The sequence below is a fragment of the Euprymna scolopes genome, chromosome 17 (genome assembly GCF_053919585.1).
Source record: "Euprymna scolopes isolate OS-2025 chromosome 17, ASM5391958v1, whole genome shotgun sequence".
Classification (NCBI taxonomy): domain Eukaryota; kingdom Metazoa; phylum Mollusca; class Cephalopoda; order Sepiida; family Sepiolidae; genus Euprymna; species Euprymna scolopes.
The window spans coordinates 69274730-69300891 of NC_136498.1; the positions used below are offsets into that span (position 1 = coordinate 69274730).

General features: G+C 34.4%; 1 protein-coding gene across 2 annotated transcripts in view; it reads left to right on the top strand.

Moving 5' to 3' along the window:
• LOC145296779 (kelch-like ECH-associated protein 1) overlaps window positions 1-26162 on the top strand; it is a 201154-nt gene that overhangs the window by 89370 nt on the left and 85622 nt on the right. The window lies entirely within an intron of this gene.

Here is a 26162-nt window from a genome sequence, read left to right on the forward strand (position 1 = left end):
TATATATATATGCAGGGTATTCATAATGTCTGTGTGCACTTTAAAAAATTTATAACTTTATTTGTATTTGCAATAGAAATAATCCTTAAAATGGATTTGAAAGAAGTACATCTATATTTTTTAAGGTTTATTAAAATTTTATTTAACATTCCACATGCCATCCATCATTAGCAATACAAAGGGTAATACGATTTTGCAGTTCACGAAAAACATTTGCAAAATGATTTATAGTAATGCCTAATATCACATTAGTTATTATAACTTTCAAATCTTCCAATGAACTAGGTTTGGTTGCATACACAATTGTTTTCACATGTCCACTTAAAAAAATCTAATGGAGTCAAATCAGGCGAACGTGGAGGTCAATGAAATGGTCCACCCCTTCCGATCCATCTGTTAGGAAATTCCTGATTTAAAAACTGTCTAACATGCCGAGCAAAGTGACAAGGAGCTCCATCTTGTTGAAACACTGTATCATCTTTCAATTTTAATTGTTCAAGTTGCGGAATAAAGTAATTCTGCAACATATCTAAGTAGCTGTCACTGTTAATAACACGATCTTCAAAGAAATATGGCCCTATGATTCGATTTTTTCCCAAAGTACACCCCATATTAACTTTAAGAGAGTCCCTTTCATGTTCAACAGTTTCATTTGGGTTTTCAGTTCCCCAAATTCGGCAATTATGCCTGTTGACCTTGCCACTAATGTGAAATGCTGCTTCATCAGAAAACAGTAAATTACTTACAAATGCATCATCATTGCAAATTTTTTCATTGAACTGGTGACAGAAAGTTAGCCGTGCATAATAATCCTCTTCTAACAACTGTTGATGTAATTGAATTTTGTAAGCTTTCATATGAAGCTTTCATATGAAGTTTTGCCCGCAGAATCTTATGCACAGTAGACTTTGACAGCCCGAGCTCCAATGATGGCCGTCTTATAGACTTTCTTGGACTTGCAGCAAAGGATTCTTCTATGGAAGCAACACTTTCGTCATTGACACATGGCCTTCCAGATGGTGGTTTATCATGGACAGAGTCTGTGTCTTTAAATTTTTTCATCCATTTAACAATTTTACAGATTATTTCTATCGCAAATATAAATAAAGTTATAATATATATGTGTGTGTGTTTGTGTGTGTGTGTGTGTGTTTCTGTGTGTGTTTGTGTGTTTGTGTGTGTGTTTGTGTGTGTGTATGGCGGATGTTCCAAAAGTAATGCCTTCTACTTTTTATTTCGGCCGAATAGATCAGAGGAGATTGAAAATTGCATTGTTATGATGACTGAACTGATGCATTTGTGACCTGAAAGTTTCATCTCTGTGTTGCAGATATTGACAGTGAGACTCTAGGAAAGCAATCACTGTCATCGGACGTGCGTAAGAAACAGAGGTATGCCATTGAATTCCTCGCAAAAGTGCTTTGAGAATGGTGGTGACTATGTAGAAAAATAAATTCTGGAGCTCAAAAAGTCGCTCGTTTCAATGGTACTCTTCTCGTCTTCATAGCTCTTCACTTCTCAAAATAAAATAGGAGGCTTTACTTTTGGAACGACCTTGGTATATATATATATATATATATATATATATATATATATATATATATATATATATGAATGAAAAAAGTAAATTGACATTCTTATCATAATTAATCATAAATACTACTGTTAGAGAGCCCTGATCGACCCAGTCAAGATGACATTTATTCTCGTTTTGGATGAATTGGACACTCACTTCTATTTTAAATGGAAAATGGAATTATGAGGTTTGCGACGATTTGATGCTGATTAATTCTGCTTTCTAATTTGTCTATTATATAACACCTTGCAAAAATTTAATAATTCTAATGCTCCTTTGGCCCGTACATGTACTCCTGTCTGTTTGTTCTTTGTCTGTTTGTTCATGAACTCTTGTTAGTGTTTTTTAGCCTTACATATTGTGAAGGTATATAACCTAGTGTACTTGGATGAGTATATTTCATTTTGATCGAAGGCGTTACCACATTATTGTGAGCTCTTGGATCACGTTTTACATCCATGATAATACAACGTTTTACTCTATCCTCTGTAGGACTGGAAAATAATAGGCAGTAAAAATAAGAATAGATGGGTTAGAGTCACGGAATACAAATACACCGGTATTCTCATTGTTCCCTTGAATTCCGAATATGCTATGAGGAGGCAAAAGACCGATTTACAGCAGTTTATTTAAATTAAGACATCACTTAACCCCTACTCAATAAATACTTGGGCCCCACTCTCAAAATTGAAAATTATAAAATGCAATGAATAAGAATAAAAAAAATAAGATAATAGGATGCAATGGTTTGAACTTTAAGAACATAGTGTTCCTAATTTAATCCTGCTAGTATATATATATATATATATATATATATATATATATATATATATATATATATATATATATATATATATACTAGCAAAAGTACCCGTCGTTGACTGGGTTCAAAAACACCCAACAGAAAATGGACTCTGATTTATGAAAGTATGATAGGTTATGAAAAGGAAGGGTTGTAAAAAGATAGCTTCGAATTTGGGGGTATCAAAACCAAAGCAAAATATGATGAAAGTAAAAATAAAATAGATAAACCCCATAATTTATTACACCATACCTGTTCACACTGAAACACTTATCACAATATTCTGTGGATCTATATTAAAAAAAAAACTTGTTAAACTTTGTGACATATTTCCATTCTATTTTGGTCAGTATATTCCTATTACTATTCTAACTTATATTTGGGGAAATAATTACAAAATCAAAGTTTAGAAAGTTTATATTTAAGGAAAAATATAAATTAACAAACGCAAAAGTATTGGATACATTTAAAAAATCCCTGTTCTGAAATAATTTTGGATGATTTTTGCTTTGCGTGTTGCAATAATGCAAGCGAGTTATCACTGACCAATCAAAGAGCTTTATATTAAATGATTTTTATAAAATTCTTCTAGTTTGTTTTCACCAGCTTCAAAATCAACCAGTCCATTTATAAAAATGTCTAAAACTAAAGAGTTATCAATAAATATTCGTCCAAAAAATCATTGATAAGCACAAAGAAGGAAAGGGGTATCGAATAATATCAAGAGAACTTAATCTACCACTTAATATAGTTTAGAAACTTTGGTGAAGCTGTTGCAAATCTTCCAAGATGTGGTCGACCAAGGAAATTAAATGAAAAAAAAAGAAAACAAAATGGGTAAGCAGAAAGGTACAAAGAAATCCTTTTGTTACTCGTGGTGAAATTCAAACCAACTTCCGGGAAGCTGGGATTGATATGAGCAAGCATACAATCAGTAGAGCTCTAAATCGTACAAGTTTTGTTTAAAGATCTCCAAGAACAGTTTCATTGTTGAAGCGACAACATGTCAGATCACGTTTGAATTATGTTAAAACATATGGGGAGAAACCACAAGAATTTTAGAACAAGGTAATCTGGTCAGACAAAACGAAAATCGAAATCTTTGGAAGGAAAACAGCAATACAGATATGGTGGGAAAATGGCACCGCCTATAACAAAAAGAATACCATTCCTACTGTAAAGTTTGGTGGTAGTTTGATTATGTTATGGTAGTGTTTTTCATCTAACAGTACTGGTGAATTAGAAATCATCAATGGTAGAATGAATGGGCATATGTACAGGGATATATTCTAGAGAAAACCTCCGGAAATCTGTTGATTTGTTGGGACATAAAAGCAATTTCGTGTTTCAGCACAACAATGATCCCAAACACTGTTAAACTAACCAAAGAATTGCTTAAAAATAACGAAATCAACGTTCTTATTTGGCCCAATCAGCCTCCAGACCTCAACATAATTGAAAATTTGTGGAAAATATTGAAGATCAATGTTCACAAGAGGAATCCACAAAATATTTAACAACTAGAACAGTTCTGCAAAGAAGAATGGCACAACATACCTGCAAACCTTTGCAAAAAACATGTGTGCAACTATAGAAAGCGATTGGAAACTGTTGAACGCAACAAAGGCTATGCAACCAAATATTAAATCAATTTATCTAATACTTTTGCGTTTGTAAATTTATATTTTTTCCTTAAATATAAGCTGTCTAAACTTTGATTTTGTAATTACTACCCTAATTAGAGTTATGAAGAAAAATGTAATGTATTCAATACTTTTGCGTGGCATCGTATATATATATATATATATATATATATATATATATATATATATATATATATATATATATAGATAGATAGATAGATAGATAGATAGTGTATATATATGGATTCATTATATATATATATATGTGTGTATATATATATATAGATTATGTGTGTGTGCGTGCGTGTATGTGTGTGTGGGTGTACATTTCCCTACGCAATAACTCTGTCAATTTTCAGTCTACAGACTCGAAATTTGATATACAGGGTACTGAGATTTGGAAAAATCTTTGTGAGTAGTTTTCGGCCAGAAATTTGGCTGATAAGAGGTCAAAGTTCAACGGTTTGACCTTTGAGAACTCTACCAAACTCCTCTGACAATTTTGGGTCTAAACACTTGAAATTTTAGATATAGGTCCCTTGGACATGGATCTAACTTAATAATTTAATTTGAGCCCCAAACAATAAATGTTAAGGGGTCATAATAGAGGTCAAAGTTAAAAACATTTGACCTCTGTGGTCTCTACAAAATTACTCAGACAATTTTTGGTCTAAACATTTGAAATTTTACATAAAGGGTATTCAGAGATGGGGCAAGATCTTTTATCGGTTTGGGTCGAAAATTTTTTGTTACCAATGTATAAATGCATGTATGTATGTATGTTTGCATGTTTGAGTAAAACTTTTGCCAGAGGCGACAGATTTTACCAAGATCAGTATCATTTTGAAGTTCGACCTTTCAGGCGACAAATATCGAAAAATTGGCTAAAAACATTAATATTTTCACCTTTAACTGGGCACTTTTCAACGGGGGGGGGGGTCGTTCTTTTCCTCCTTCACAGTAAGGGTTCGAGCCTGCCTTCCTACTACCACTTTTTTATTTTTTTTTATTTTGCTCAACATACACATCCAAACACCCGGGCACGCCAGGCAGAAATGCTACTATTGTTATATTCGCACATATTTTGCATTAAATACTAATCCCTATAAATTCCCATAATACTAAAGTTTACTGCACTTTATTATAATAAAGGTTCATATAACATTTCAGCCAGATCAACCCAGTGACTTTCTGAGAAAACTTCTAGAGCAAATGTGATATTGTGGTGACTAATCCCTATTACTCCCTATCAATCCCTGATTGTGCATTGAACATATGCAATAATACTTAGTTCATTGCACCTTATAATAAATGTCCGTGCAAAATTTCGACCAGATCGGCCCAATAGTTTCCGAAAAAAGTAAAACGAACAGAAAGACAGTCAGACTAAGAGAAATATAATATAAACGTTTACCTCCTCATACCATCCTAGCTAAAATGGGCTAGCTGAAAGATTTCCAGACACTTTCAAGAGAATGTAACATTTTTATTATAAATAAGAACGCAGACAGAAGAAAGTAGGATACAACAACTTTTGGCCTTTACAGAACAGCACCAATCTCAAACACAGTATCAGGTATGGTGCCAATCAAACTCATGCTCCCCTTCCCCCAAAGAGATAGATCAGTGTTATATAAACTACTAAATAACATTAAAAGGCAAAAAGATATTTTAGCCATGAACATTAAGTTTCTTTCGCAATGTTCAAAAGAAGGAGAGATTTGGGGGAAGATGGCGATATTGCTAAGAAGTATGAAAATTGATGTATCTGACACATAATTTTAAAATGAGTGTTGTAGAGAGCGTCTAACCCTCCTTTCAATGGACTATTCCATAGTGTATATGCTCATTTACAGTATTACTCAAAGTTAGCCAGTTTACTAGCATTCAGACCATTTTTATAACTTTTTTTCACCCCTAAACAAAGCATATTACCACTTGGACAAAAGAGGCTATTATTTGGGATTAAGATGTCTGTTCACATTACATTTAAACTTCTGCGGGTTAGTACAGTAAGGGAAGCAGGAAACACGGAGAGAATTCCAAAGTCTAGCAATCCAAAAGATGAAATTATTACAGTAGAAGGATTTCTGGCATTTAGAGACCTCAAGAGTGAAGGGGTATGATTTTGCTGCCTGTCAGGTTAGTCGGGAGTATGCTGTGAGTTCATCAGAGCACATTCCATTAAAGTACTTGTAAAACAGATACAAGGATGAAACATTGTGGTGATGGGACAAATGTTGGAGCTTGGCCGATAGTGTGTAACATATTTGGCCTAAGACTCTTTTTTTGGACCTTGTCTAAGAGTGAGAGACTAGTTTTATATGCACCAGCCAATATGTGACAACAAGACTACATGCATAGGCGAATTGTGGATTTGTAAATATATAGGATACTCTCTGTGAGTAATTTTCTAGAACGGTATAGGAACACCACCTTCTTTGCAGCAGCCTTGGCATTGTCTTTAAACTATTTGTTCCGATTTATGTTGCCTGTGAATGCAAGGCCGAGGAGTTTGAAGGATGAGCTCTCAGAGACTACTAGTTCCATCTAAATACTTCTTGTTAATAAATCTTTTTATATTTTTAAGTGATCGTTGTGTATTCATTTTCTTTTTTGCGAACTGTTATCCTCATATATATTATTTTAATTTGAATTCATTATTGAGATGAGTATTATTTATTAATTTATTTATTGCGGACTATTATTCTCACCTTTCTTAGTTGTTGTTTCACGACTTTTCAGCACAGTTGATAGAGACATTGAATCTCTACGGTTCCAGGTGAGAATTGTCTGAAGACATCGGTTTCAATCCTAACCAAAGCTGGCCAGAGGCTTACTTGGCCAAAACGTGGTGAGACGACAACAACTATGGATGGCAGTAATTGCTGAGAATGCAGTTAGGAGATTCGGAGTTCCTATCCCATCGCAGTTACCACCTGACGAAGGCCAGAGGAATAGTTGGCCGAAACTTTGTGAAACAACATCTAAGAAAAGATGAGAATAATAGTCCGCAATAAATAAATTAATATGTTATCCTCATCTTCTTAGTTGCTGTTTCACCACGTTTCGGCCAACTCATCCTCTGGCCTTCTTTAGGGAAGCCTCTATATCTACTTTGATGAAACGACAACAACTATGAAGATGGAGATAACAGTCCGTGAAAAAATTAAAACACAAATTAGCCTCATCTCAAAGGATTCCAAAAAACTATATAAATAAAATAATATATAGCGTTAAGTTGTTCTTTTTTCTACGGCCAAACATCAAAAAGTTATTTTCTAGGGCTATACTCCGATTGTCACTGCTGATTCAGTATTATAAAACTGGGTGTGTGTGTTCAGAGGAGGTTGGGGACAATGATAGGTTAGTTGGGCCATCCCTATCTTCAAAAGAATTCTGAAATAAATTCTGGTAGTGTGCATACACGGGTAGCAGGACAGTATTACTATCAAAGGAAAAGTAAGGCGCCTCCTTCCCTCCGCTAGTCTGTGGGAGAAACTTGCACATGTTTGAGAACCCACTTTAGCCCCCCCCCCATCCCCACCCCTGTGCTCAGGGTAACGCGACGTCATGGAAAGCAAGTGACGGATGTAATATGAAAGCAACATGGTTTCGTATTTCGTTGTGCTGAGCAGAAAATAACTCTGGGTACAATTGTCAGGTCAATCGTATGGGCACTGCTCTGACAGAAAGAAACTGTAACCTACTGCCTGTACAATTGCAAAAAAAAAAAAAAAAACTGTGGCAATACATCAAACCTTTTATTTGAGAAACAGCGTAAACAGGGTTTTGTATCAGAACACCTTGAAGAGGATGACAGCAAGAAACATAGGTTGACAGTCTGAACACCTGGGTAACATAAAAAATGATGAGCAACAATGAATTCATGAATGTCTCAAGAGAGAAAGATATATGGAGAGCCATAGCACTTGATGATGATGAGTGTGCATACTCACTTGTTTTAAAAACAGGTTGAGCCAAGAAAGATGTCGAGTTTCTGTTTTGGGACGGAAACAAACGTGTTTCAGCTTGCCAGAAAGAAAATAGATTAATTATTATTATTTAGAAGTTATAAAGCTAATCGATAGTATTCTAATCCTATAATATCCTTCTATTAATATAATCTGCACAATATATATATATATATATATATACATATATATATATACATGCTTAGTCGACATTACATTGTTGTCTATATAGCATTGTAGAGAATCTACTGTAAATTTTATAAAATTATCTGTAAATAATGGTTTCATTTAAAGATTAAAATGCAAAAATTAAGTATCATGGCTCAGTTTTGCTCTAAACAGAAACATTCATTTTGGACCATACCCTGTCCTATAGAAGAATCTACGGTTGATTTTATAGGCTGGGCCTTTCTGCTTGTGTGGTAACAAAACTTCTTACATGCACTTGTGGTGTTAAGTTGTATAAAAGTATTAATTTTGAACAAAATCGGACTTCTATTTTTAATCAGATTGATCGATTATCGATTTTTGATACTTATCAGATGCACTTCAATACAAAACATACGTGAGAACACTGCCAGGCACATCAATTACTTCCCTGTGAAATTTAAAAAAACCCTGCCAAGCTGTTTCCTAGTCCATAAGGAATGAACACACACACACACACACACACACACAATTCCTTATTTATATATATATATATATATATATATATATATATATATATATATATACTAGCAAAAGTACCCGTCGTTGACTGGGTTCAAAAACACCCAACAGAAAATGGACTCTGATTTATGAAAGTATGATAGGTTATGAAAAGGAAGGGTTGTAATGAGATAGCTTCGAATTTGGGGGTATCAAAACCAAAGTTAAATATGATGAAAGTAAAAATAAAATAGATAAACCCCATAATTTATTATACCATACCTGTTCACACTGAAACACTTATCACAATATTCTGTGGATCTATATTTAAAAACCTTGTTAAACTTTGTGACATATTTCCATTCTATGGAGGTCAGGTGCGAACGAACACCCCATAATTTTATATACTATATTTCTTCAAACAGAAACATAATTATCAAAGTATACTTACACAGATAGATATGAAAAGTCTTTATTAAAGTTTGTGCCTATTTCTATTCTATGGAGGCCAGGCATGAACGCAGACCCCACAATTTTATTATACAATCCCTTTTTAAGTTAAAGCATACTTATCAAAGTATTCTTATGTACATTTATATCAAAAACACTTGTAAACGTTTTTTTTTTAATTTTTTATTTCCATACTTTGTGGACCAGGCACGAACGGAGACCCCACAATTTTAATGAACCACTGTTCTGCCAGATCAAACATACCCATTCCAGTGTCTCGATACATCTTCTATCATTATATGTAATCAGTTTTTTAAAATAGTCAACCATATAGGAGCCTATTCGTGACCAGACACACACACACACACACACACACACACACACACACACACACAGACATTCAGCTTTATATTATATATATTTTTGAGAGGGAGGCCCCGAAACGGTGCGTATTCTCTCCTGATGACCCAATATTATCTATAAGACAAAATACCCCACCAAACATGACTATATAAAGTTTTAAAAGATATGCTATAAAATCCCCTCCCCCAAAAAAGCACCATCCTATAAACTTAGACGAGGAAAGCCCTAGAAAGGCGCTTTATCTCTCTCTTGACATTAACTTTATCCGAAAAGAAAATAGCTAATAATCATCAGTATATACAAGCCTATAAGGTAAGCTGTTTCTCTCAAATACAACATCTTCTGTTGTTCGCTTGCTTCATAGCAAGTTTCTACTACTGTTCCGGTAGTAATTTTTATCCTATATATATATATATATATATATATATATGATTAGATTTTTTTTTTGGGGGGGGAGAAGAAATCCAACAGAGTGCTCAATTATAAGGAAAATCCGAAAATAAGAGTGCATTATTTATATTTTGTTCACAGAAAGTTTAGATGAGACAAGTCATCGGTACCGTCGGTTTCAAACCCGAGGGACCGTTTTAGATACCTATATCAAGCTCTCTTCAGCCAATACTCATGGGTATCCAAAACGGTCCCTAGTTATCGGGTTTGAAACCGATGGTACCGATGACTTGTCTCATCTAAACTTTCTTTAAACAAAATATGAATACTAGACTGTTTGTCCTGTTATAATGAGTAAAAGTTAAAAGATATTTACTCAGAATGAGTACTTTATGCAAAATTAATGGTTGAATATTGTTAAATTTGTGCTCATTTTTTTTTGCATTATATACTAATTGCTATTAATCCACATTAATCTCTACCTGTGCATTGAACATAACAAAGATCTATGCAAAATTTTAACAAGATCGCTCCATTATTTTCCAAGAAAAAGTGGAATTGACAGATAGACAAATAAACTAAAAGAAATACAATATAGATATAGGCTAGCAGAGTATCTATCCGATGACGAGCATAAGACATGTATAGTATTAGTTTTTAATTTTTCTTAAGAGAGAGAGGGCGAATGGTAAAGTTCATAAAAAATCAATCTTCCCACGCTACCCACCGTGTTTTGTAGAATCCATTCATTCAAGTAATGCCTTGCCTCGTACAGGCATTGACAGCTATGACTCCGCATCTATCTCTCTCCCTCAGGGCATTCACAAATTCATTGTTATCACTTTTGATGTTGCCCAGGTGTTCAGACTGCCCACGTATGGTTCTCGCTGTCATCCTCTGCTTCTCCTATCCTCGATATTTCCCGCCAAAATAATCTGCCATATTCTGCGTTTTTTGTAGACATATACCATGAACCTCATCTGTTTTTTTTTTTGTTTTCTTTTGTACTTAAAGAAAAGCCTTTCTGTGTTTGCCATTTTTAGTACCTCTTGATTAGTTTTCTTTTCTGTCTAGGATATCTTCAAATAATCTCCTCAGAAACCAAATTTCAGTTGCCTCTAGTTTCTTCCTCGTGCTGTTGGTAATTGTCCAACACATATACGTTCGTAGTATTCTGAATGTATTGTCCATTTTAATGTTTCTGTTGGTTATGTTTGATGACAGTCTCTTGAAGGCGACTTGGCTGCATCTATGCACCTTTGTATTTCTAGAATATGCATGCCATAATTGCACATTAGTTTAAGAGTTTACAGCACACATACATACGACTGACGTTCACGTGTGCGCACTGATCCGTCGAAAATTATTACGTAATATAACTCAAATTTTGATGCAATTTCTTTTCTATAATATTTTTATATCGCGATTATTTAAAAAAAATATATGGGATGAGGCGAGTTTGAAGGGTTGCATCGCTAAATGGTGAAGTTTGCAATAAACATATCATACCTACGTTACTCACCGTGTTATTTATATTCCATAATTCTTAATGATTAGTTCATTAGTTTAGGAATGAATCATTCATATCAATGAATATCATCTTTTAGTAACTGCTTTCAAGTCTATTGGATCTCCGTCCCACTTCACTTATTTAATGCCTCTATTTATGGCAGTTTGTAATGATATCTGTTTATTTCTGATGAGTTGCATGATGGCACAGGAACCATATTTCCCATCACCACAAAGAGGCGCGTGCAAGACATTTATGATATATATATATATATATGAGGTGCCTTCAATAAGTTTCCAAACATTTTTCATACGGGCAAATGTATTGATAGTACACATATGAAACTGAAGTCCTCTTCAAAGTAATCTCATCCGGCTGCAATGCACTTATTACACCGTTCCAACAACTTCTGGAAAGTTCCATGGAAGTCATTTTGTGTGATCGTATCGATGACTCTCATCACAGCCTCTTCCATCTTTTCAATGGTCTAATAACGACACTCTCTAAAGTTTTCCTTGAGCTTAGGGAATAGCCAAATGTCACAGAGAGCAAGGTCTGGACGATAGGGAGGGTGAAGAACTGTCTTGATGCCTATTTTGATCAAATAGTCTGTGACAAGGATCGAGCACTCTTGGGACAAACTTTGCCCAAATCTTCTGCATCTTCAGTTCCTCGCAAATAATTGTGTGTACAGTTCCCACACTAACATTAAACTGTGCACTTACTGTCTCTCTAGACAAACGACGTTCCTTATCCATAAAATTCTTTATTTGGCCAATCAACACAGGTGTTCTGACTTCCTTACTTCTCCCACACCTCTCATCATCCCTCGCAGATTCTTTAGCTTCCTTGAATCTCTGATGCCACTCAAAAACTGATAATGTATGCAAGATAGTCCAAAAGCAGTCTGAAGCATTCCGTACGTTTCTGTGACATTTTTTTTTCCAAATTTAAAACAGAATTTTATTACATATCGTTCTTCTAAAGTGTCCTCGCGTTCAGATTGCATTTTTGAAATTCAGCAGCTGTGACAATCAGGCTTTAGTAGGATGTATTCCAATTCCTAGTATAACAGTTCATTTAAACCTGAAATAATAAAAATTGGTCAGTCATCTTATAAGATTTATAGCAATAACATACTGAATTTTCTAAGAGTCTACGACAATTTTAAATGCCTGTACAAAAAAAGTCTGGAAACTTCTTTAAGGTACCTCGTATTTAATTTCCACTAAATGCAAACTTGTGTTTTTCTTCAGGACCCTTGCCGGTCCACAGCAAGGCTGATCAAACCATCTCACAAGAGTAACTTTTTGAGAGAGGAAGGAAATATTAGTGCTTATAATTAGTGCAGTTTTCTTTATTACTTTTTTTTCATCTAAAAAGATTTGCAAACCAAGATTTAAAATAAAAAAAAGCATCTACTAGAAGTTTTAGGCGGCAACGGCAACGATCTTTTAGGGATAAATTGATTTATTCAATTATTAATTTTTAAGATGGCGGAAGGGTTCTCCATGAAAACGAGGCTTAGAAGTATGTTTTCTTTTTGCGATACGGGGATCAACGTGTTAATCATTGGGTTCGTTTCATACGATAAATTGGCTGCTATCGATCTATTAGGATTGACTGCGCAACAACTTTGAGTGGAAATGGACAAAGAAGAAGTCCTTTCCTCATGTTCTCCATGGCTTTTTATTTTATTTTGTTGTGAGATGAGGTGAAAGGGAGAAGCTTGTCTGCGCGCGCAGAAAAGAAATAATGGCTGAACAAATCAACAATAAAAAGAACTAAAACGAAAGGAAGGCGAAGAAAACAAGTGGAAAAAGAGAGAAAATAGTGGAAAAAGAAAGGGAAATGAAAGAGAAGACGAAGAAAAAGGAAGGAAAAAGAAAGAAAGAAAGAAAAATGAAGAAAGAAAGAAAAACGAAAAAAAACAGAAACGTAGAAGAAAGAAAAACGAAGATGAAGAAGAAAAAAGAAAGAGGAAAGGGAAGAAAGAAAAAAGATGAAGAAAGAAAAAACGAAGAAAGGGAAAAAAACGAAGAAGGAACATGAGAGAAAAGGACGAAAACAAATGAGAATAAAGAAATGAAGATAGAATAAAAACGGAAAGAAGCAAACGAAGAAGAAAGACAAAACTTGGAAAAAGAAGAAAACAAATGAGAATAAGAAAATGAACAAATGCAATAAAAGAAAGGAGAAAACGAAGAAAAGAAACAAAGAAAAAGAAAACAAGCGAGAATAAAGAAAGGAAGAAAATGAAAACAGAATAAAAAGAAAAAGAAAAAATTTTACCGCAACCAAATTGGATGGAATGAGGCCGAGAATTAGAAATCGTTTAAAGAAAAGTGCAACCAACTGCTTATCTATGCAAATAAAATACAGCACTTTCTGTTTGTCGGTTATCGACCCGGAAACTACTAATTCGATTTTAACTAAACCTTTAAGCCCATAAAAGATCACAAGAATAGTTATCATTAGATAAGTCAGACAAAACTTATTTACGTATTCGACGGGAGAGTAGACACAAGGTCATGTGAAGTTTTTAAAAAAAAATAGCGACACAAGAAGAACCACATTCTGACCTATAAAACATGTCTGGGCAGTACCATTGGTATTCCTCTGCCGAGACACCTCAGGCTATTCGCAATAAACTAACCCTTTCCTAAATAGAGAAGGTAAAGCCTGGAAAGGTAGATCTCCTATGTCTCAACAAAACTATCTCTCAATCCGACAGTGTTGGACTGAGTTGGTTCTGCTCAGCCTTTCTTACCTTATATCTTTGAGAAGGGGTTAGTTTATTGTTAATCGCTTGAGGCACTCCTACTGTAGAATACCAATAAGACTACACAGGCAAAACCACCATCGGACTGATTGTCGAAGATATCATCGACAGGTATGAATAATGTCAGACATAAACTGAAGTTTATACCAAATCTGGTTTTATTTCGGAAAGGATTGTGAATTCTATTTACGATTCCATAAATGGAGTTATTCCCCCTGCAAGAATGAAAATCTAGCTGGGCAACAAATGTATGCAATAGTGATTCATACAATTCGTTTTATTTGGATTCTTTACAGTTCTCATCTTTAGTCTTATTCTCACAATGTTTCAATTGCTGTAACCTCCGACCTTCTTCAGGTGTATCTTGCTGAATTCGGGAATCTTTCTGTTAAACTCGGGAATCTTTCTATATATGCACGGAATTTCAAGTACTTTATCCACTGCGCGCATACGTGGCATAGTGGTTGAAGCATTTGGTAAAATTCAGTTGTAAGTTACACTCTTCTAGGGGTTGGAGGTTCAAAAACGACCATAAAGGAAACTTCCTTCCTTTGACCCAGTAAAAGTGACGATAACGACTGTTAACAAACTTCATAAAATGATCTACACATTTCTTCTTTTTTTGTTTTTTTAATTTTTACCCGAAAATAACAATAATCTAAATTTAAAGTCTAGCATAACCCTAATATAACCCTAAAGTAAACCTAAACTAACCAAAAAAAGTTTTACTTTGCAAAATCGATTTAAATCCGTTTTTACTGTGTAGAAACATCGGAACAAAACAAACACGTCCCCTCTCAATTCATACACAGTGAACCCCCACTGTAAAACCTAAAATATTTTTCAGATATTTTTTGTATAGTTAAGTCATTGATTTATATTTCATACTGGGCAACGCCGGAGCACTGGTCCTGCTAGCAAGGAAGTAAACGATTCAATAAAAATAAATAAATAAAAACGGAAGGGGGGGTGCCTAAAGAGGAAAACAAAAAGTCTGTAATGACTACGTAGGCGTCTTTTAAGTTTAGCTAGCAAAAAAGAAATGCCGACCACTACCCGAAACGTTTTTTTTTTTCATTTTTATTGATTTGTTTATTGTTTGGCCGATGTCTTCCATGTCGCCATCTTTTTATTGCAAAATAATAAAACAGAAGATAAACAAAAGAAAGAGGATGAAAAGAATTGAGACGACTAACAGTAAAAATATCGCTTTGTCATTGCAAGTTGTTGGTCTTTCTTCTTTTCTGCGTACGTGTACGCGTAAGAGAAGGAGTGCCTTGGTTGTCTATCTAGATTACAGGCTGTTTTTTAATATTCTAATGAGCCACTATTTACCAAGGCGAACTCCACTCGAGGATAAGTTTTAATGAGATCCTACACCAACTGTACCGGCTCACACCATTCATTTGGCATTCAGGTGCGATTGATGTTGCACGCCAGTCGAGGTTTCCATTTAAAAAATTCAGTCCGACATAGACTGGGCTATTTCGGTGGCCCTTAATCAGGTTGAGACATCTGTTCTGGATAGCCCTAGGTCTACTCTCTCAGGTCTTCCCTCCAGGTTTTCGGGAGAAACAAGTTTATTGTTTGTTGTCTGAGGCGCCCTCACTATGCGCCATTCGGGATATTCAGGCAATTTTTCAAGGTGCTCCTTCTTTAGGGACGCTGGCTCAATTCTCCACACCTTTCAACCTTGTTCCATATTCCCCTCCTCTTACCTCCGCGATGATAAGGAGGTAAATACATACTATGAGAGGATTGAAAACAATTCCTTAAGAAGATGGTTCTACAAGTATTTGTTGACATTGGACTTAGTCAAGTCCAATGTCAACAATTGTAATTTTCAAAGAAGCAGTTCCGTCGTAACGTGTTTCACAGATTTAAAGTTCTTGAAAAATTCAGTTTTACTTTAGGTAAAAAATAAAGAAAGGTAAGTAGTTATAGTCAAATTGTTTACTGTCTTTTTACTTCCGGTGTCTGCTGTCCATTTGGCTAGATAATTAGATATGGTCAGGCAGACAAGAAAGCCGTTCTTAACATGGGGAGAGGGGGCTACTTTTACCTTGTCTGAGAGGAAGTAATAACTAATCAGAAGGGACCAGATCTTGCTGGGATATTCAGGCGTTGACTCAATCCTTTCCACCTTTTGACCTTGTGCCACATCCTCCACCCTGTGATTGGAGGGAGGTAAATACCTACTATGAGTGGGTTGAAAACGATTACTTAAGAAGATGGCTCTACATATATTTGTTGACATTTAACTTTACCATGTTGTAATTTTCAAGGAAGCAGGTAACGTGTTTCACAGATTTTAAGTTCTTGGAAAGAAACTCTGGAACATGGAAATTTCGTTTTGCTTTAGGTACAAAATAAAGAAAGGAAGAAAAGAAAGTGATTATAGTCAGGATTGTCTACTCTTTTTTTACTTCCGGTTTCTGCTGTCCCTTTGGCTGGATAATCAGATGTGGTTAGGCGGACAAAAAAGCCATTCTTAACATGGGGAAAGGAGGTTACTTTTACGTTGTATGAGAGGAAGGTATTCATTAATCAGAAGGGACCGTATCTTGTTTGTTACTGTCGTCTTGTCTGTGGAACAGAAACCGGAAGTCAAAAAGTACAGACAGTTTTTATTATAAACATGAAAATTCTTTATAGTGTTAGTAGGAAAACGAGTTCTTACTGTAAATGTTTTACAAGGAAAACCAGAAATTGAAGCTCAGCCGAGAGAAGCTACTGCGGAAACAATGATGGAGTAGAAAAAGACTAGCTACATCTCTCACGTAAGAAAGGGGCTGTAAATAGAAGGGATCATCATCCACTGGATTGCAAAGTCGGTTTTGTACTTTATCAAGGCATCGCTGCTGTATTTTGTGACCGCCATTTTGAAAATTTGAAATAGCAATTGTAGCGGTTTCACTACAAGTACCAAGCGATCTTTTTAGAACTTCCCCCCCCCCCTCAATACCCAAACCACGAAGACGTTGTAAGTCTAATCTCTGCTAATATCTCTGCTCTATCATTATTTCATGGCAGGTGCTTGACTGAGCTTCAATCTATGCCCTCCGCCTGTAAAGCATTCACAACAAAAACTGTCAATAATTTCTACTCTCTATCTGTACCTGAAATTAAACGAAACTTTCATGAGCAAAGTTTATTTCCTAAAACTGCCAGCCTGCAGAACATAATACCGTGGGGCTGCTTACCAACTGACTGCAGCATGGTTGCTTTCAAGTCAAATGTAGACAAGCTCTTGTGGAGCCATCCCTTTAAACAATCAAATTCTATTCAATTTCTATCACTATTCTCTCACCGACCACCTACATTCATTAACCCTTATCCTTGAATGGCCTTTGGACCTTGTAAAAAAACTACAGAAAAAATGCAAGTTGTAGTAAAAAGAAAGCAACATTTTATTCCTTATGTAATTGAAAGTAAGAAAGAGTAAGGTACAATCCACCTATTGTCAACCTCATGCGTGCCAACCATAGTTTCAAAGCCATCATCTTAAGGAGATATTCTTCTAAAAGAGGGATAACCATCTCACTAAACTAAGTTTCAAGTAGAACGTTTTTAGAATATCTTTTTGTACATTGGCCATCAACCATGCAAAGTGAATTTCTATTGATATTACTACAAGCCCCATACACCACGTGAATCTTTACTATTTCAAATAAAGTTGGATCAGTTTGTATATCAGGTAACTGAGCTGATATAATGGAATCAATTTGATTGGAGTTGATTTTTCTGGCAAGCCACAATAATATATGTGCATGATGCAAGCCTCTTTTTTCCCATTCAATTGTGTATATGTATCATCGTAGTGGGTCAACGATTTCTGATTTGTTTATCAGATTCATCACTTTGATTATCTTCAAGCAGAACATCCTAGCCAATAGATCTTGTTGATTGATGTATGTTTGTCCAGGGAGAAGATCATTTGAATTTCCTTCCACTTTTGATCCAACGTGAATGTGATAAAAATGATTTTGCATAATTTCTGACATGTCATTGCATCTTGGGTTCTTCCATGTACATATCGGGGACTACATGTGAAGCTAGAAGGTAAAATGTATATCTGACCTATATCTCTTCCTTGCCCATCGTTATTTATATAATCTTTGAGATGAATGTAGGAATCTACTCTTAGCTTGTTTTGATGAGTTTTTTTTTATATCTAAAAATCTTTCTGCTTCAATTTTTGCAAACATATCAACTGCAAACTGATGGAAAAGATTTTGACTTCTGTGAAGATAATTGGAGGAATTATATCTGACCATAAAATGGTACGCATAAAAATTCATAAATGAAACATGTTTTATTGTATTTCCAAATTCTGGAATCCCCAAATGGTATCCATCTTCTCCATATACAAATAGTAGGGAATATTGAAGTCTGTCATAAGATCCGTGAGTTTCACATACACGTTTCAGCATGTTATCTCTTGAATGAAGAATTATGTTTCTTTTACCAAAACTTTCATCAGCCATGTTGGTAAATTGAATCGCCTAACATGCTCATTGGATGATATTTTATCTGCATTAATAACTACTCGAAATTCTGATGATGAACTTTTCTCGATGGCTGAATTAACGTTAAATGGGGGTGTTTACCATATAAACATAATTCTAACGGGAGTGATTCTATAAAAGATATTTGTAAAAACAAAAATATACACACATCCATTAAAAATGATTGTGAGTCAAGCGAGATGTGATGAAAAGATTGAAACAAAAGAATTATTTTTACTTAAAAAATAAATTTTGATTCGATCAAACTATAAAAAATATCTTCAAAAAGTAAAGAAATTCCATTTCTTTTCATTTAGAAATTTCAAGAAATCATTTAATAAAATTTGTTTGTGAATAAATAATACCAAGTGTAGTATCTATTATGGGAAAAGAATTTTAATTTTATTTTCGAATGAATAATTAAAAATTCAGGATCTGTTCTTTTCTCATCAGTCAGAGAACAAATCCTTTTGGACTGTGGTAATTCTTGCTTATCACAATCTTCATTTATATCTGATAAAAACGATTTTGTGTTTTATTTTGGCCTACTATGTCTACCTCATTATTTAATTGTTTTATTTATTTAACAATATTAAATGAATCGCCATCTAAAATATAAATGTTTTTTATTTATTTTATTTTTTTTACTAAAATATAATTTAAGTAAAATAAGTTGTTTGGAAATATTGTCAAAACAAATTTAGGTGACTGAAATAGGACTTGGCCAATATTTAAATTATTTGTGGTAAAAAAATGGAGGGGTTAAACTAAACACCCTAAAGTAACTTTGATATTTAATGAAAAAAATCAGTTACTTAAAGGAGACAAAAAATAATATCAAGTAATTTAACCCTCCCATTTTTATCATAAATTATTTAAATATTGGTCAAATCCTATTTCAGTCACCTTAATTGGTACCCACAACTTAATTTTCTTAAGCTATATTTTAGTAAAATAAAATTTTAAACTATTCAATGAAAGGTAGGTAGACCCCATAATTGTATTTTACCACACCTGTTCAAACTGAAACACGCTTATCACAACATTCTTATGTGGATCTATATTAAAAACAAACTCTTGTTATATTTTGTGACATATTTCCATTCTATGGAGGTCAGGCGCGAACGCAGACCCCATAATTTTATTATACTATCTTTCTTCAAACTGAAACATAATTATCAAAGTATTCTTATGCGGAGAGATATAAAAAGGCCTTTTTAAAATTTGTGGCGTATTTTCATTCTGTAGATGCCAGGTACGAACACAGACCACTACAATTTTATTATACTATCCCTGTTCAAACTAAAACATACTTATCAAATTATTCTTATGCTCATCTATATCAAAAACCCTTGTAAACTTTTTTTTTTTTTTTCCATTCTTTGGGGACCGGGCGTGTATGCTGACTCCACAATTTTAATAAATCACCCCTGTTCAAAATGTAACATATCCATTTTTTACTCCTTGATACCTCTTCTATCTATTATATGTGATCCATTTAGTATAATAATAAACCATATAGGAGCCTATTCGTGTACATGCACACACACAGGCGTTCAGGTTTATTGTATAGATATAATCACCAGTAGAACAGTCATTTTCCACTCTGATGTTTCCAGAGAAAGGCCGAAATCTGTGTATGATAATAATAATAATAATAATAATAATAATAATAATAATAATAATAATAATAATCTGCTATTGTATAAAAGTTACTCTGTGTGTGTGTATGAGTTCTTTTCTTATATGTTCCGAAACGGCTGATCCTATCTTTTGCAAATTTTACACAAAGGTAATTTATATGTCTGGCAGTGTTATTAGTAGTGTTGGGACGATTAATCGAAATCGGAATCGGGAATTGGAAAAGTCGGAAAATTTCGGAGTATCGGAAAAATTGATGCCTATTTTGCGATGCCAAAACGATTCTTTTAATAGTCCTTTTTTTATTTGATTTTGTTTCAAGTAAAATCTTCCATTGCTGGTATTATTATGATAAAATAATAAATATTTATTGATTTTAAATTACCAGTAAAGCTAAAATCGATAAATCACTCCTCACAAATGTATTTTGATGTTTAGGAAAATATCTGCATATTTAAGATGCGTTTTGACGAAAATCGGGGGAAATAACAATCTTATTGTTAAATAATTAAAGATTTATAAAGAATCGGAATCGGTAATTGTATCAGAATCGAGAATTTAGTTCAGAATCGATAATTGTATCGGAATCTGGAAAAATATTGGAATCGTCCCATCACTAGTTATTAGATATGTTTGGTACAGAAATTCATCTGATAAGTATCGAAAATCGAAAAAAATCCAATCTTTTCTCTCTTATAGATAAAAATAATGATTTTTACAGGGACATCCAACCAATGGAGATAATAAAATTTCAGCAAATCATTTCTTCAAAAATACATAATAATATTAATAAAAATAAAAACAACATATTTACTTAGTGGTAGAGTATTCTACTATGGATCGAATGATCCCCTGTTTAAGCCCTGGTGTACTTCATCATTTTATTTTACTCTTTTCTTATTAATAAGTTCAATTCACTATAAGAGGTACCATTTAAAATCGCTGCAAATCATTTTTTTCAGTTGCATACTTTAAAACTAAACACTAATCAGAAGTGACTCCTCCAGGGCATTCAATCCACTGGGCAAATTATTCCTCATAATATATAATAATCAATAGAAGCTGATTCTATAATAATACATACACAATCTTCATGAATTAAAATATCATATTTAAGTATATTGTACGACACAGGGTTGCCAGCTAATAATAATAATAATAATAATAATAATTATATATATATATATATATATATATATATATATATATATATATATATATCATACTTAAAGGTAATTGCGGTAACTAAAAATCTGCTCTTTATATGCGTGGTTGCCAAAAGAGTACTTCTGGCTAATTGGCGCAATTACCTCGGACTTGGCGCAATTACCCCGAAGTACGGTATATATACAAAATTACAAATAACTGAAAGATATTTTGTGTCAGTAAATGGTTGGTTAGAAAAGTTAAATGTTCTTGTGTGTATAAAATGGTCGAAATGTCTATATTTGTTTTCTATCAATGTGATAGACTATATGTGAGTGTGTACTGTTTTTTTTTCTTTTTTTTTTTTTTGTGTGTTAGCAATTTGAGAATAGTCAGTTGTTCTCCCATTGTCATGGGCAGGGGTGAGGGGGGGGGGAGACAAAGCGTAATCAAGCGTATTGGCTTGTCTGGTGTCTGGCTACACTGGTTCCTATGCTGAAAAATATGATCCTTTTATGCTTGGCGATCCGATCAATGAGTGAATTTAGTTTTAGGTACTGCGATTGATTTCAAACAGGAACAATGATTTGGACGTGCGAACGTAATCGTAAGCACATCACACATGACTCTTATTTTCATTTTTTATTTTATTTTTTCAAATTATGATTGGGAACTCCATTTGCAGGGAAATATAATAGCTTTTTTTACAGTATGCTTTGGGTGTAGCTTGTGTTTTCATACTCAATTGGTCAATCGGGATCAATGTCAATGTTACATGTGTGCGTGTGTGTGTGTGTGTGTGTGTGTGTGTGTGTGTGTGTGTGTGTGTGTGTGTGTGTGTGTGTGTGTTTAGGGGAAAAATATGCTCATTCAATTATATTTCACCCTTTATTCATACCAATCCTTTCATTTATGAAGCTCGATGTAACTACAGAGCATATAAAAACAAATGACAAAACGTCTATATTCCAAATTCTAAGATGGTGTCTATCTTACCGTTTATTTCTTTCAGCATGTTAAAATTCTTGACAGCACCTGTTTCGTAGAGCAGAACCATTAATATAATTATTCTGTCAACTTTTTAATGTATTCTGCCCTGACTCATCATAAGAATAGGAACTCATCAACTTTAAAAAAAAAAAAAGAAAAAAATATGGGCATGATTACAAAAATCCGAAAAAATCTGAAGAGTAATTGCAATTGTGTTTTGTGAAATTACGCCATCTTTGATTTTAATGCAGAGTCATTAACGCCATGCAAACGTATTGATATAATGTGGTCATATTGTTTATAATTACCACTAAAAATATTTTTTATAATACTTTTTAAATTATTATTCATAAATAGTTTATATTTATTTTCTTAGATAATGTTAACAATGGTTAAATGAATAATAATCCACGAATGTTTCACACTCCCATAATTTAGTGTCATCAAAATCGCTCATTTTTAAATCTAATCGTTAGATTGCCTGCTCTAGTTGGGGATCCATCGTGTTGCACCGGGGGGGAAGCTTCATATGTTTCCCCGCAGTGACTTAGTCCACAATACACTGTAGTTTACATTGTAGAGAATCTACTATTGATTTTATGAAGTTATTTTTTTAATATAATGGCTTGCATTAAAGTTTAAAATGCAAAAGGCAAATATCATGCTTCAATTGTGCTCTAAACAGAAACATTCATTTAGAACGCGCCTCTGTCATATCAAAGAACCTTCTGTTGATTTTATATTTTGGACCTTTCGTCTTGTATCAAATAAAAACTTCTCAAATGCACTTGTGATGTTAGGCTGTGTAAGGTGTTAACTTTGATCAAAATCGCCTGCTCCTTCTTTCATCGGATTATTTTGATTATCAATACTTATTGAAGATATTGCAATACAAAACCTATCTAAGAATGCTACCAGGCACATAAAGTACCTTCGTGTGATATTTCATAAAAATCGGCCCAGTCGTTTTTGCGTCCATAGGGAACTCTCTTTCACACACACAGACATACACACAAAGTTCCTTTTATATAGTAGTAGATAGATAGAGAGATAGATAAATCATAGTTATTCATATACTTTTTCCTTGTTTTGCATTGAGTCATCAACCAGCAAGGTGGAACCAGCAAGGCAATCGGGAATTGCCTGGTATTCTTCACATAGTAAAAGCTTTAACTAAGCTCTATTATAACAATTATTACTGTTAAATCTGTTCTCACAGGGGTTGGGTTACAGTGTCACCTGCACTGAAGATTGAAACTTCAACTCCCAGAAGTACCTGTAGCATAGTGGATAAAGTACTTGGTAAAATTCAGTTGTAAAGTTACACTCTTCTGGAAGATGAAGGTTTAATCGTCAGTGCAGACGAACTCAAATACAATTGTGAATTACTTAAGACTTCTATCCAGTCATGGCTGATGGAACGAGAGCATGCTACCACTGTGGATTAAATGAAGTGTTTCCTGTTCGAAATTATGTGCAGATTCCAAAGTTCAACAGAAAGATTCCTGAGTTCGACAAGAAGATTTCAAAATTAGACAAGATACACTTGAAGAAGGTTGGAGTTTACATCAACCAAAACGTGAAAATAACACTCAAGATGAGAACAATAGTCTGAAGAATCCAACTAGTATCAATAATCAATCCTCATTTCAAAAATTCAAAAAAGTGAGAGGAAATGTTTACATGGCATAGAAAAAAGATTGCAGGGAAGAGAAAAGAGCATCACCTTGTTGCATACTTGTTTTCTTCAGTTTTGCACTGTTAATTACAATACACTCATTCCAATTTCTTACCTGTGAAGCATATTACCATGAGATTGTCTAGAAGTGTAAGCCATGTTTAGTTTCAGAACAGTTTCCGATGGTTCGTTGTTCTACACAAGTCCTGAGAGGTGACTGGTTTGCAGTAGACAGTTCTCGAGTTGGAATCCACAGAGCAAAAGATTCTTCTCATGTACACATAGATGTATATGTTTGACATTTGAACACGATTAAAAATGGCATCTTTTCACATGCTAAAATTTTAAGATCTAAATCATTTCTAATTTTGTTATGCCTAATTGAATATAAAAATATATATTTATTTTGGAGCAGAATGAACCAAAGGGACTTCCTCATTATAAAAAAATAGGGGGGGGATGTTACAATATTTTTTATCATGATGGGGTATGATCTCGCACAGTCAGGAGAATCTATTTATAAACGATGCTGCTAGGAACTGATGAATCAAGTTAATTCACGTCCTGCTACCAACCAATCAGAAACCAGAATTGCTCCATAAATATTAAATCTTTCTGTAGCAATTTTGCATGTTTTTTCTGTGTCAACACAGGAAGAATCTTTTGCTCTGTGGATTCCAACTCGAGAACTGTCTACTACAAACCAGTCACCTCTCAGGACTTGTGTAGAACAACAAACCATCGAAAACTAAACATGGCTTACACTTCTAGAGATTGCTCCCCTGTAAACTACAACATATCCGTTTTCAAATCCATGGTCAACATAAATCTGTCATAAATTGAGGGGGTGACGGTGGCTAAGTGGTTAATGACATAAACAAAAAATCTAGGCATCTTTTCAGTTCGAATCCAGTTCGTTCCACAGAGACATTTTCATCAAACTCACATTTGACTTTGTGTCTAACCTCTAGGAAGATGACACACAGTGTTTAGCATTCTGAAATGGTCACTCATCTGTTACTGGCTTGTCTCTACGTCACTTAACTTAAGTGATCCAATGAGAACTGATGTGCCAAGGCGATTATGCTGTAGACACAAGATCAGTTGTTCATATGGGAAAACTCCAGCTCCTCCACAAAAAGAGCATCCTAGATTGGGACAAAATAAAAAATTGCCTCAGTCTAGAAGCATTTCTCCTTCACTGACCGAGGATCAGTGATGTAATGTATAAAGTACAAACTAAAATTAATTTCTAAGTAACACTCTTCTGGAGGTTGACGGTTCAATCCTCAGTGCGGACAATACCAAAAATACAATTGCAAATTACTTAAGACTTCTACCCGGTCAAGGCATGCTACCCATGTGGATTAAATATTAAAAGATTCTGTCAGAAATTCCGTGTAGATTCCCAAGTTCGACAGAAAGATTCCAGAGTTTGACAAGATACACCTGAAGAAGTTCGGAGATTACACCGGCTGAAACGTTGTGAGAATTGCATACAAGATGAGAAGAGTAGTCTGAATAATCCAAATAAAACAGAAATATGAAGTTTAGGATCAGAACAGCTACTACACTTTGCTCCTAGGTTGTGAACAAACTCATGTAGGATAGTGGTAAAGTGGACGTAAAAACACTCAGAGTGAAGCATGATTTTGTTCGAGTTTTCTGGAGGGTATCCTTTCGGGATTTACCTCCTCATTCAGGAGTAAGTATTGTTTTATTGAGATGCCACTACCGGGGAATGCTGACACGCCCCCCCCCCCCACCCACACACACATCACGGCAACTTTTTATGGGAGGTGATGGTAACTTAGTGGATAACGACACGGACTGAAGACCTGGTGTGGCAAGTTCGAATCTAGTTAGATTTTCATACTACCACTTTCTCTCAGGGATGCTGGCAACCTTCATGTGGCCCTCTTACTAGGATATCACCAACAGAATCAAGTTGGCGGCCAACAAAGTTGTATTGTACCACGCTGATGAACTTTTTTGTAACGGTCCAAAGGGTCTCCCGGATTTTTTTTAGGGGTAGGGTGGGTGTATTTCCTATATTTAATC